The sequence below is a fragment of the Bombus pascuorum genome, chromosome 13 (assembly GCF_905332965.1).
Source record: "Bombus pascuorum chromosome 13, iyBomPasc1.1, whole genome shotgun sequence".
Lineage (NCBI taxonomy): Eukaryota > Metazoa > Arthropoda > Insecta > Hymenoptera > Apidae > Bombus > Bombus pascuorum.
In genome coordinates, this window is record NC_083500.1 from 9753225 (window position 1) to 9767173 (window position 13949).

The following is a 13949-nucleotide window of genomic DNA, read 5'->3' on the forward strand; positions in this document are numbered from 1 at the left end:
TTCCCCTTGCATCCTCAAAAATGTATGCGTTGATCGATCTGAAAACGATACTTGGAAACGCCACAAAAGAGGAAGAGGATCAGTTTGCACAAATTAACCCTGCCACTATCGAAGGAACAAGCAGGGCTCGTTCGTTGAATATTTAACGGAGGTAAAAAATGCAAAACGAAAGTAGGTCGACTATTATCAGTGGAACAGAATTAATCGCGCCTCTATGCGCAAATTATTGGACCAGCACGAATGCTAATTAATCGATCATTCGAATTTCGGCTGTAATACAGTCGTTGGTTCCAATATGAACGAAACTCTAAATCCAAACTAATCATCTCCATCTTTCATTAATTCCGTGATTTTATTACATAAGTACATGGTTGATCCTCTACGAGAAATGATTTAATAATACAATAGTCATTAACTTTGCATAACGGTATGTCGGTACATAATTCTGAGACACGTTTAAAAAATAGTATCATCACTTTCTTGTATTTTTCAACTTTACAATGAAACTTTTCAATGTGGTTTCCGGATAATTCGTACAAGACTATGGTTAATACGGTTACATGAGATGCGTCGCCTGACCGACGAAGCATCTGAAAATTGAAATATACATACACATGTAGTCATGATTTATGATACTCACGAGTGCTGGCAACAACTTGAACGACACGCGTGTAATATATTTATAAAAAATTTCTACAAACGTTCGAATACTTTCGTGAGCTACTGTATGTACGCGCACGTGTGATCGTTCTTGCGTAATCGTTAGAACGTTAATCAGAAAACGCGATTTCCATTGCAGAATGCAAAGTACCAGAAAGCTTAAAGCGTCCGAAATATGGCCTTGGATAAGAGAGAGTGTACGATCATTGTTAAAGGAAGAAAAATTTTCGCGCGCACGAGGAACCGCTCGTAAAACCCAATTCCAGGAAGTAACCTAATTCCTGCGGGAGGGATGACCCAGCCACGAGGAGGCAGCCAGAGTACGGTAGGATATTCTGCAGGAGGACGGGATACATGGGGGAGGTTAGAGGCCGCCAGGGGGGTACGTTCAGTTTAGCAATACGTGCCAGTCCGATGCACCCCTTGTTGCCATGGAAACGACCTACTCTCCCTGGACAGACGCATCGGCCACCCTCCGCGTGTTAAACATTCGAATAAGGATATCTCGCTGCTCTTTGAACCTCCCCTTTCCTGCTTCTATCCTTTTTCGGCACAAAACTGCTCCTTCGTCTATAATCCATATCATTGCCCGTTTGGGATACCGGAACTTTGGTTAAATAGTTTGACGATTCGGCAGTTTTACTTTGCAAGATCAATGATCGTAATTACCTCGCAATCAGTTATGGCTACCGTTCTCCCAAAAAGATTATATCTTACGAATTTTGCGCAACTGTTCATATTATTGGTTTACGCAGCGATATTCTTTCAGATGGGTAGCCATTCTTCGGAGACTAATAGCGACACAGGAATTGAATTAACGCGTTCTATTTATACCGCAGGTAAGGAGAAATCCATCGCACCATTTTACAAAATGTCAAGCAGTATTTTAGAAGTTTCGGAAGAACCAAACAGAAATATGTAAGAGTTGCGTAGGGGCAACGTTATTAGAAAACGTGTACAAAGTAAGCTGGTGTTTTGTCAACGCACAAATTGTAATAATGCATGAAGTCCACTATACGAATGAGAGGAACGAAAAGAAGTTCTACGATTTGAAAAGAAAAACAAATTATCATAACGATGTTAATACGGAAATTTATACAATATACAATCTACATAGAAAGAGGTATTCTTGTAATGTGCCGAAGATATTCATTGGGGCAATTTCTTGCAACTCTCTTCGCAATCACAACGCGAATTCAATAGAATTCAGTAACGCAATTTCTTTAAAAAGATATTACGAACGAAGCGTTGGTAAATCTTTAGCGAGAAATATTATCAGACATTTTCCCAATATCGTCTCGCTCTTCTTAAGTTTTTCTTCGTACAGTTTTTACAACAGCTGTTTATAGCGGCTTTTGAAATAAAAATATGCATAGGATTCTCGTGAACGATCTTCATCGTTCGAGAGAAAGGCACAAAACTCGGAAGAATCTTCGGTACTTCCGCATAAACAAGTTATACTTTGCAAGTTCGAGAGAAGTTTTAGGGTGCGCGTAAATACACACGTGTCAGATTTTCCAGCATGCCGAAGATCGGCTGTCCTACGCGTGTACCGCTGCGACAGCCGATGATTCATATGGTGGAACTTCGTCAAAATTTGCCACCGTCGTTGGCAACAAGGATTTTTCATCGGATAGTAAATCACGAGTCAGCCCGGAACTTCGATTGAAGCGAGCGCTTCTTCTATAAATATCGGATCCCAGTCATCCCAGTGTCCACCGAGCTACGCTTCCGGTGTCATTTTGCATTTCTTGGAAGCTGTTAAAGTATCATCTAACTTGTTTCTGATAGAAAACCTTTTCAATCTTCAAGAGTAAAAATAAGGGATACAAATTTCCTCCGTCATGCAATTCGCCGTTTTCTTCGTCTAATGAATACTTTGTCCGTTGCTCTTTAATCATCGCAAGACTCTGACAAATATCTTTGACACGAAATTTTAACCAATACACAGGAAGGCCGTAATATGTTTCTTTTCATGATACAGAAAAGACATGAGAATTAATAGCAAAGAGACGAGAATCTTGAAAACTTTTGATTACACGGCATGCGCGTTTTACTCGTGAACCGTGAACGTTTTTGATCAATTCCTTCGCTTGTTTCGACTAGTTTTGATTAGAATTAATTTCGTACACCTTCTATGAAAATATTTCTAAAAGATTTACGAACCAAGGAAAATTATAAATAAAGAGAACATCTCTTAACATCATACGGGAATATTTCCTCTTTAAAAATATAATTACTTGTCATTATAAAACCACTATAACAAATGGTCTGAAATCTATACACGTCACTATATGTATCTTCCGTATCTCATACCAGAAGCGCAGAAAATCTTGAGGATAAAAAGCTAATTATTTTCTAAATTGTTCATTTCAAGTCCTTTATCGTTTCGTTATACTGTAAAGGTATACTAAGGTGTATAAAACGATTAAGACTAAACGAGCCAGGATTGATCGAATGTGGTACTGGGAACGATCACGATAAAACCGATCTCCAATTCGAGTTCCGGCCACGATGCTTCGAAACCAGATGCAAAATTATCGATCGTTGCTCTTCCGGAATAGAGAGAAGTCCACGGCTGTTTCTCACGTGATTTGTATCGAGGAAAAGCGAAAGCAGCTGGTGCTTGCGAACGCGGAATAAATTTGTATCGCTGATTTCCTGCCACTGAATACACTAACGACCAACGTACTTACAATACTGAATCACTGTTTGCCAACTAAAAAGACAATGAAGAGTCACAGTTGGCGACACTCGAACCTGTATTATTATTATTAGTTGTATATCCTACGGCATAAACCAACGCGTCCGATCATCTATTACGACATTAAAACAATCATTGACGTACGTGACATGTAATTTTGGCAATCTTACATATGCATACAGCACTATGCATAAGTCTTAGGTCACGTATCGAACGAAAATGTTTTGTTTTTATGAATTAATAGGAAAATACTTGATGTTACCTTAAATCTTTTCTTACTTTTCAGAACGTGTTTGGTTCAATTTGAGATTGAATAAAAATACATTCCACTATTTATTTCAGTAAAATCGTTTGCCTTTTCGCGAAGTAACGTGAAATCGAACAGTGAAACTCAGAAATCAAGAACCACGATATAGACTTCCGGTACATGGCGAATTCCTAGAATCGTTGAAAGTTCTACGAAGATTCTCAGCGTTAAAGACTATGATATAAGAGTTTTCTATATCTAATTCGAGTCTCTATTGCAGGATATAAATGAAAGACTGCTAAATATCAGACTTAGTTTCCAAAATAAACTGTTTAAACAAAACACTGTTAGTGTTTCATTTTTGATGAAATAACTTCTTATTAATACTGGAACTACCACATCCTGTTTCACTCTTTTTTTTTTTACATTTACTAAAACCACGTAGCTTTTAATAATGGAGTTTTTTATGTAATCATGTACACTTATTTTCCCATCATATTACTCCAAGTATAATTGTGCATATCTGTATTAGCAATTGATTATTCCGACGTTAATATAGCTGAAATGCTCGTCGGTTTTCGATTGAACGCTGACAATTACCCTTAATTTTCCATAAATTAAAACACATTATGGATATTCTTAAATATACCTTCGTTTCTTTCGATAAAGAAATATTGGTACGCGTAAAGAACATGCCAAAAAAAGTGGATAAAATGGAGCACGGAGAGAGAGGAAATTATGGGGAATCGGTTCACCGGATAAATTTTATTTAGGTCAAGCCGTACAGTGGTCGACCCGGGTGCGGAGGGTTGTTGAACTCCGTGACCTATATTCTAACAAATAGGGCAGAGAATAAACGACGAAGATAGATCGAGCTCATCTGCCCCGTAAAAGTGTTTTCACACTTTTCCCTCGTCGAAGGAAAGCAAGACAGCTACGATTTTCTTCTAACTATCTCCCTCTCGCTTTTTCAACAATCGAGTCAGAGCGTGTTCTCCTGAAAGCTCGGCTGCTTGAACGCGGCATACTGAATTATTGATGCTGTTTGGAGCAACCTTGGGTAAAGATGTTGACGTCGGTAAATAGAAATAGAAAATCTTGCGAATTGCGGAGAATATTGTTTACTCGTCGTAAAAATCAATGTCCTTTGGATTTCTTGAAAATCATCGAGATACTCCAGGAAAACGATAAAGTACGCGGCAGATACGCAAATTATATATTTGCCGAGTTTTACTGTGAAAAACAAATTCTTCCTTCGAAGAAAGATGCATTCGATACTCGAAAGAAGAACATTCGACATATTTTTATTTTACTATATCTATAGATTGGTTCTTAGAAGCTGCTGCCCGATACATCGAACAATAAGAAAAATATTAATCCTCTCTACAAATATATCTATTAACCATTCGAAAGAAAGGAAAACTAGGAGCGATTGAAATCTCGTTCCATTTAGCGTTACAATTGAAAGACTCCAGAGAATCGCGGAGAAGAAACCCAAACCAAAGATTGATCTCTCTAATAAAGATACAACGCAATCCAGTCTTTCTCCATAACGACGTTATAATGACTGAAACGAGCAGGATTAAGTATATTTTCGGCATCAATGAAAAAAAGGGGAGAAGCAAGTGTTCTCAAGTTAATGGAGCAAAATACCGAAGACTAATCACATCGGGGGTCGGTCACTGAAAAGATAGACCCTCCTCGAGAAGAACACGGTAGACGAGCGGGCGCTCATCGTCTCGAGGAAGAGACGACAGAGGATCCAGGCACTCGTGAAAGACTCGTGAAAGCACGAGTGGCTTCCGTGTCGGTCGACCGCTATTTATAATGAAAATATTTTCACAACGACGATCATGCCCAAGCACTGGCCACGTATGTATCGACAGATATATATCTCGGCGCGCATTTAGCACCTACGTCCATCGATCTCTTCACGTCTTTTTTCCCCTCTTCTCGGAGCTCACCAATGTCCACCGGATAAGCAATTACCATACGTCGTTCGATTTTATTGCAAGCCATTTTCTATGCTAATACAAGCAGTATGAATTTCGAGGAATTACAATTCGGCGTATCCATCCCTAAGAGGAGATCAACTCGTGATGTTGATCGAAATTTAATCTATCCTCCGAATTTAGATTTTATCGGGTTTAGCTTAATCAGCCTCGTTGGTATCTATGATACAATTACGGAAAGAAGAGAGGAACGAGGAGAGCAAACGAGATTGTTCGTTTAAGACCTTTTTTACTCCTCTAGCGTGATCTAAAAAAAGACATAGGAAATTTGAGTCTATAAAATTCTACTAGACGCTCTTTCGAAAGGTTTAACTGAATCAAAGCTTGGAAATACCATACATGAACGTGGTCCCTTTCTTCGTACTCATTGATGAAGAATAGCGAAGAATAGTAGACAGGACAAGTTAGGAAAGCAACACGTGCCTCTAGTTGTCATAGGATATAAATTTACGGATGGACGACTGGGAAGAATGCACTGAAATTGAAAGCAGCTATAGGGAAGCGGTTTCGACTCATGCCGGATCAATACTGTTCGTATCCAGTTCCTTCTCTGTCGACGGTTGCATTTCACGTTCTTTCAACGTTTACCTTTGACTGGCTTGTATCAAAATATTCGCAGAACTTTTAGTAAAAAAGTCACGATAAAAATTTCAGCTCTCCTTTGACGAAGAAAACAATTTACGAAAGTAAGTTTTTATGAAAATTTGTATTTAGACGATGAGACCTTAAATTTAAATTCATAATTTGTAGTTGAAGAAAGAATCCACTGTATAGTCTATAAATCAAAAAGATTCACTGCAACATTTCTTCTGTCAACACACAGACTAATTCGACGAAGGAGAATGTAAAAAACGAGGAAACGAAAGAGGCGCACGAAGCACCCTGTTGATTCCGTTCGGCGGAGCTTCACAACAGTGTGGCAAACGTGAACTGTGTTTAACGAAGAGCCGCCAGCAAGTCGTATGTTCCCAACGAGAACTAGTCAATTTTGGCCGTGGTCCAGACCTACGTCAGGACAGTCTCTGACGCCAGCATCAATGAAAGAACGTGAAAGAGGAAGCGAGAGGGAGAGAAACTCGAGCGGTTGACAGGTTATATCTCTCTGTAGGCCTCTGGACCAAAAATAACGCGGGTGTTTTAACGCCGGAGCGATTTTCATCGAGAGAGACTCCTTGGCCATACGAACGAGATAGTCCTCAGCTATACGATCTAAGTACATCGTTCTTTTAAGATTGGATACGCTTCTTCCACCACTCCAGGTTCACGCCTTATGTCGACAAATTTTCACACTTTCCTCGGCTTTCGAGTTTATGTCAATCTGTATATTATACCATCATCCTACGGTGACACGCTATTTGTTTCTTTCCCGTTTTTTAGTGATATGGTTTCTAGCTGATAAAAGATAGCGTAGAACGTACGTGTATCCGTAAGAATAAATCGTTGAAAAAATGGTCGTTCCAATACAAAAATGAGTTTCATCAACCGGTTACTCGAACAGCTACTAAGGGAGAATAATATTCTTACGGTACGTTTATATAGGAGATCGCGAAGGTTGTGCGTTCCGATGCTGCATTATTCAGGCGTTATAGAGCACTTAGATCGACTGAAGGTTCGCAGGTTCACGTGGAAGAAAGCAGATGTATCACGAGTGCACTCGACTCTGAGATAAAGCTGGCTTCACATCTGAAATTCTAAGATACCAAGGAAACAATTTAATTAACGGAACCAATAATATAATCGAAATAAATTACATAGAAAATTAATTAACAACTGAACAATACTAAGAAGTAATTTTATTAATTCAAATTGACTCGACGAAGTTTCGAGTTTCAATTGTGAAAGAAGCTTCAGCTATAGTACCTAATCACTTGAGAAACTGACCGGTTGAAACGTTATGGACATGAATCGGTCAAGTTTCATTTATTCCTACGATATGCACAAAGACAACACCAATTGTCCTATGAAAAATTCAACGGGCACGTGCGGCACACGGTCGTTGTATCTCGCGATCTAAAGGCTGAATACCATATTCACGGGTGAGTAAGAGGCTTCTACAAATTCCCGGTCATTGCCCACGTATTTTCCAACGTTTATGGAATTTCCTTTCGCCGTCATATATTTCTCATTAGAGAAACAGACAGAATGTATAAAACTGATATATCCTTTGGAATCAAATGGATCCATTGGAATCAATGATTCAACGATTTTGTATTGATCTTAATGATTTTCCCATTTGCAAATTTTCCAGGAATTTCCTTCGATTTTACACGGAGTATAACTCCATCAACTAATACTCGATGGAAACTTTGATCTTCCAACAAGTCATGCACGCAACCATAGAACATAAAACATGACGAATCCAGTGAACTGTAATTTATTATGCTATCATGACGTAAAAATATTCGAAACATACTATGCCATTCGCCTTCTGTTCATTTTCCAAAACTTTTTGCTGCGTCCTCACCCTCTTTCTCTTCTTCGTCGACCCTGACATAGCAGAGCACTGGCATTTTACGACAAAGATCTTATAAAATGTCAAGCAATGCTCTTAGCCGATGTAATATCCATTTTAGGTACTGGTAGTATCAACTGAAAGAATAAACTATTGAAATTATGTATTCAAGAATTCTAAATCTGTCAAACGAAGAATAATTTTTCTACGGTGATTAAGAAATTAATTCAACTACCATGCAATCCATATTGGATATCTTCTAGGATATACAAGCGAATAATGGACATTCAAACGATTCCAGAAAGTCCGATGAAAAATTAGGACAGTAGACCGTCCAGTATAAAGATTAAAATTGGAAATCACAGCTGTCTTTCTTAATTGAAAAATCAATTTAGCGTTTGTGTCCTCGTTAAAATGGTCATGCCACGGCGAGCAATCCCAACCAGTGAAAATGACTGCTTTTACCAAGGGAGAGATTAATGATGTAACGTGACCCTGTTCGCTTGTAGGATGACTCAGAATTCATACCCGGGGAACGATGTTCTTCGAAACAACGGCATAGTTCCGAGCTTCGTCCGGTTGCGGATACACGTGCGCACCTCACGTGATTTCATAAACTTACATAAAACTTGCATATTAACGACTTTGCACAACTTTCTTTCTAAAGTTGCATCTTTGTTGCGTCATTTGCAAAAAAGGAATAACAACTGTTATGACTTTTGTAAAATTGCTCCTCTTTCTATTGACAAGAGTTGTGAATGGATATTACATAAGACAAAAGTTCGTCGTGTGGAAACGTCATACAGTTCTTGGACATCGTGGGTGTAGAAGGATGCCAAACTAACAGCTCATTAAGGGAATGGCTGTTAGATCTTTAGAGGAGCAATCTCGTTTCTTATAGAACTTTGACACGCTACCTTGCTCGAAGGCTACTGCAACTACTTTTTATCTACTCGACGAGTCTCTTATGTGTCCTATCAGCTACTATCGAGCCATTATCAGCGAGCACTGACTATTTCTATTTATGGTTCCTGTGGCGGAGCTATTTATAATTCTAAAAATAGATTTATCATTATATGTTATTTGGAAAAATTTCTCCTACTCTTGATTTACATAAAATGCTTTCCAATGTCATATAATAAATAAAAAATGATAGATAGATAAATAGAATAAAAAGAAAATAATATTAATCCAATTTTTAGACATTTTTTTCTATGAAGCTCATTTTGATTTTGTCTCAACAAACCAGTCTAATAGACTTTCAAACTAGACCAGTTTGATAGACTTTCCTTTTTAAAAGTTAGTCACATATAATGATCCAATAAGGTAAAATTGGAGGCAACATCGGAGGCCAAAGTATTCCTCTTTTTGCATTTCGTATGTTTTTACTACAACATTTTAACTTCAATCAAAAAACAGATACGATTTATTCCAGCTGCGTGTGAATCACTTTGTATATCGATAAAGTTTGGCTGTTAAACTCTGGGATATATAGAAGAAACCAATCGAGACAAAAGAGAGGCATTGATGGAGAAGACGGAGAGAGATCATCGATAATTTGACAAGATTCTAAGAGCTTGCGTCGATATTACGAATCATCGAGATAGGCCGAGTCCGACTGGTGAACTTGACCTTCACCTCGAGCGCGGCTACATTCGATCGAACTTCCATGCTTGGTAGGCCGGGAATTCCCCGAAAGAAGGTTAATAGAACCTTCTTCAGTGGCACGTGTGTGATGCCACAATAAGATGGAGTGCGAGACCGAGGTTGCCGTGAGTGGCGTGACTGTGGTCGTCCGGTGGATTCGTTGAGGAGGAGCGATTCGCGTGCAGCCCGCCCGAAAATCGGCCCTCCTCTCCATCGATCCTCCCTTCGTCCCTGTTCGTAATTCGTCTTAACTCCAGGCACCGATCGATCCTGCTACAATTCGGCCCAATGGTGAAAGCATTCGGCGAATCCCGCGTGAGTCATCTCGTTTGTTCGTTTTCGCGATGACCTTGCTGGATAAACACCCATGCAATGCAACGCGGGGGCTACTTATTGTTAGCCAGCTGGCAATAAGTGATTTTCATCGAAGTTTAATCCTCCATACCGATTATAACACGCGAACGTAAACTACTAGGTGACCAATGAAATAGAACGATTCATGCTCGTTTGCGGTATACGGGTATACGATACTATACATTATCGTGTATAATTCTTGTATATCGTGTAACAAACAACAACTTTGTAATTCGACAGCTCCCTACCTGAGATTGCTGTTATTAGATTTCTGGTATACACCTCTCAGTGTTCTAGGATTTTCATAGTCGTTTCTGTTTGTAAATATCCTAAACTTTGTATATTACGATACAAGGTTCCTTTTGTTTCTGTTCTATTGCTATTTGTCTTTTCTCTTTGATCGTTTTGTTCCTATTGCCAGCGTGTTTCTTTTTCTTCAAGTGTTCTTTTATCACTGGAATTTTTTCTATCTAATGCTCTCTTGTGCACATCTTTTTTATTATTGAAATTTCTTTTCTTTGTATTCTTAAGCCGCTTCTTGTTGTTGGAATTTCTCAAATTTTTAAAGCGATCGTTGTGTTGTTTCTACCATAGAAATTCCTTTCAATGCACTTGCGATTTTTATTACGAGAATTTCTTTTCTTTGCACTATTGTATACTGTTTTATACCCATACTATATCTTTTGTGACTTGCACATACAATTTTTCTTTTTGGCTGGAATCTTTTTGCTTTCAAAGTTCAAATCCTCTCTGATAAGATTGAAAATTTCCTAAAGCTCAATCTCATAATGGAAAACTATACTCTAGCAATATATCGTCTAAGAGAAATCCAGAAGCATAACAGAATGGCGATAGTCCATGAAGCAACTGAAACCGAAACGTTCACAATAGTATCAATAATTGCTAGGAATGATTTAGACGAAAGTAACCACCAGTGACTGATCACCGGTGATCAGATGAAACTAATCGTCCAGGAGGTAGTTTATACTACGTTTTAATAATATTAAAGAAATCAAAAAAAGTTTAGACAGATTCAAAGAATGCTGTAAACGTAACATTAATTAAAACATTTAACAAAATAAATTTCAAGCGTGCAGAAGTCTATGGGATTTAGAGTAGTATCAACGTACACTTTACTGTCTGACCAGTTTTGGACGTCACTACTTGAACGAGATCAATGCGTGACTAAGTGTCACGCTGCATCAGGTTGACCTATGTCATTACAAAATTTGCATTGCCCAGGATGACAAGAAAGGTCGCTATTTTCGATTTAACAAAAACGAAAGCAGAGATCTGACTCATTCGCAATATACATTACGTAGGTATTCAATACCAGAAAGAACATTTAACGAATTGAAACTATCAGCTGGTCGATAAGTTACAAGAAAAGAAAAAGAATTATTCTCGTCGAGGTGCTACTCAACGATAATTACTTGTCGCATCGCCCCATCGATTTCGAATCCAATAAAGAGAACTCTACAAGGAGATATCACTTTTTCTCCGTGTTGAGTGGCCGCTTATAGGCAAATAAATCGACTAATTAGTTGTCACTCGACCTAAAACAATGCCGTATCTGTGGTTGTTTAACGCATTATCATGAGACATTACACAGTTTGGCATGATGGAAAACGGAAAACCGTATAAATATCCCGAGGCTGCACGCAAGACGACGGAAAAAAGCCTTGTTTCTCTGGACGTGCTATGTGTTACAGGCTTTTCAAAAATAAACCTGCACCACGTGCAGCCTTGATCCTGTGCACGCAACAGTGCATACACATGTGACACGTAAGCGTAACATCGCCATACGCACATGCACTACTATCTACAGGATCGCGTAGCATCGATGCATAATATTATCGGTCGATTTATGGGCAACCTTAATTAATTTATCATCCGATTTCTGATTTTCCAATTTACGGTCTTGTATCGTGCAATTCGTCCATCATAATCCATCTTTGGCTCTGTAAGTGTATGTATGCTATTATACGTGCATTGCAATGTTACTCATAGTGATATTATTTTGACATATATTAAAAACCTTTCTCTTTTCAGAATTGCTATAACGAGTATAATCTTAACGTCAAAAATTTTAACCGAGTTAACAATGAATTAAAACTATAATATATAGAGTAGTAATAGTATTATCAATCAACGGTAACGAACTTTGAAGAAGAAAGTTAAATGAGGGGTTTTTTGCATACTGATAACAAACAGCACAGAATCCATAATTCCCGTGTGTCTATGACTCCACGATGGACATTGGAGGTAGGCTACCAGGGAACATGGAACTAAAGAGAAAGAGAGTAGCAGGGGGAGAGCTAGAGAGGGAGAGGGAGAGAGCGAGAGAGAGTGAGAGAGGAGGCGGGGGTGAAGTGAAGTCATAAAAGTAGGGCAGTAGTGCGGTAGAGCAATCAATAGAGGCCGGATCATGGTGGGGGATAGGGGGCATTAAGCCACCGTGGAATTTTGGCATTCCAGAGGAGGGAATATTTTGACTTTTAAATAGAAAAAAAAAAACAATTTTCAAGAACGTTATTTCATTTTGGTCAAATTTAGATTCCCTTGACATTTACTATCTTCCAGTTATCAGAAAACATCTATATACCTTCAGTATAAGAAAAAATCTCATGGATATCATTTTGAATGTCTGCATTTTTTTTTAAGAAAGAAGTGTAGTGATAAGAAATATTGTTTAAGAAAACGAATAAAATGCTTGACATCTAAGAGAAGTACGGAATACCAAACCACGTGCTATCTTCCCGCGAAAATGATCGAATATCTCGAATACATGATTAAGCGTATGTTTTAATATAGCGGTGCCTCATTTATCAGTCTTAAATTGAAATATTCGTGAAATTGTATTAAATATCATAGTTAACAGCAATAGTTTGAATAGAAGTGTTAATAAATCTTTATAATATATATTGCTTTGTTGAATTTATTTTTATATCGAGTCTTATCTCTTTTCTATGATTAGAAGATCGATGAGAAAATATCAAAGAACCTAATATCTGTCGTTAAGTTAACAAACAAATGACTGACGATACATTGCATTCTCAATTTCGATTGTTCTTTTTTTTCTATTGTTTGCAAAAGATATATTATAAGTTAATATTATAAATACTATACGTGTGATAATGCGTTGAATACCTGTCGATGATACGTGCCATTCGTAAAGACGATTCATAATATTATGTGTGATGTGTAAAGAGGTTATGATGCGCGAAAGAACATCAAAATGAGGGATACATACGAGGTACTTCGATAACGAAGCACAACATGAAATCGTCAAACAATTTAATACATAACCGCAATATTTTTATTCTGAAATGTATACAAATTGATGGCATAATTCAGCGGAGACACCTAGTGGATTTTATAAAATGTTTTTCACCGATTAAGGTGTACGAAAATGATCGTGAAAAAAAATTCTCTACCTAGGACGCGTCATATATTATCAATTGGCATACGATGAATGATGCGGAGCATTGATTAACGAATAAAGTGCTTACCTGGTTCTAAATATACGCACGACACAACTCCACCATTTCACCGATTTTTCACCGCACTCGATCGCGTATTGTTGTCCTTTGCTTTTTTTAAACGTGCACAGTTAGTTGGTAATGTAACGCTATCTATTCTTGCTTGTTCGTATTAAACGAAGCATTATTGAAATGGCAGCACCCTCGTTGTAGATGTCACTACAATGCATGGAAATATTTGAAATTTCTTAATGTAAATTAGCGCCATTCTATAAGAATTTTGAAAATAAACTTCTTTTACTCTTATGTACTTAATTCTGCCACAGCAATTATTGCATGATATTGAAACTGGAAGAAAGGCAGGATCTCATATGTCTTTATATCTCCTTTT

At 38.0% G+C, this 13949-nt stretch overlaps 1 protein-coding gene across 1 annotated transcript in view; it reads right to left on the reverse strand.

The window, feature by feature from the left end:
- Positions 1–13706, reverse strand: part of LOC132913810 (R3H domain-containing protein 2-like) — a 29660-nt gene extending 15954 nt beyond the window's left edge. Inside the window, exon 1 of the mRNA XM_060972399.1 lies at positions 13589–13706. The gene's annotated coding sequence lies outside the window, so the exon portion shown is untranslated. The remainder of the gene's footprint in view (positions 1–13588) is intronic.
- Between the last annotated feature and the right edge of the window lie 243 nt (positions 13707–13949).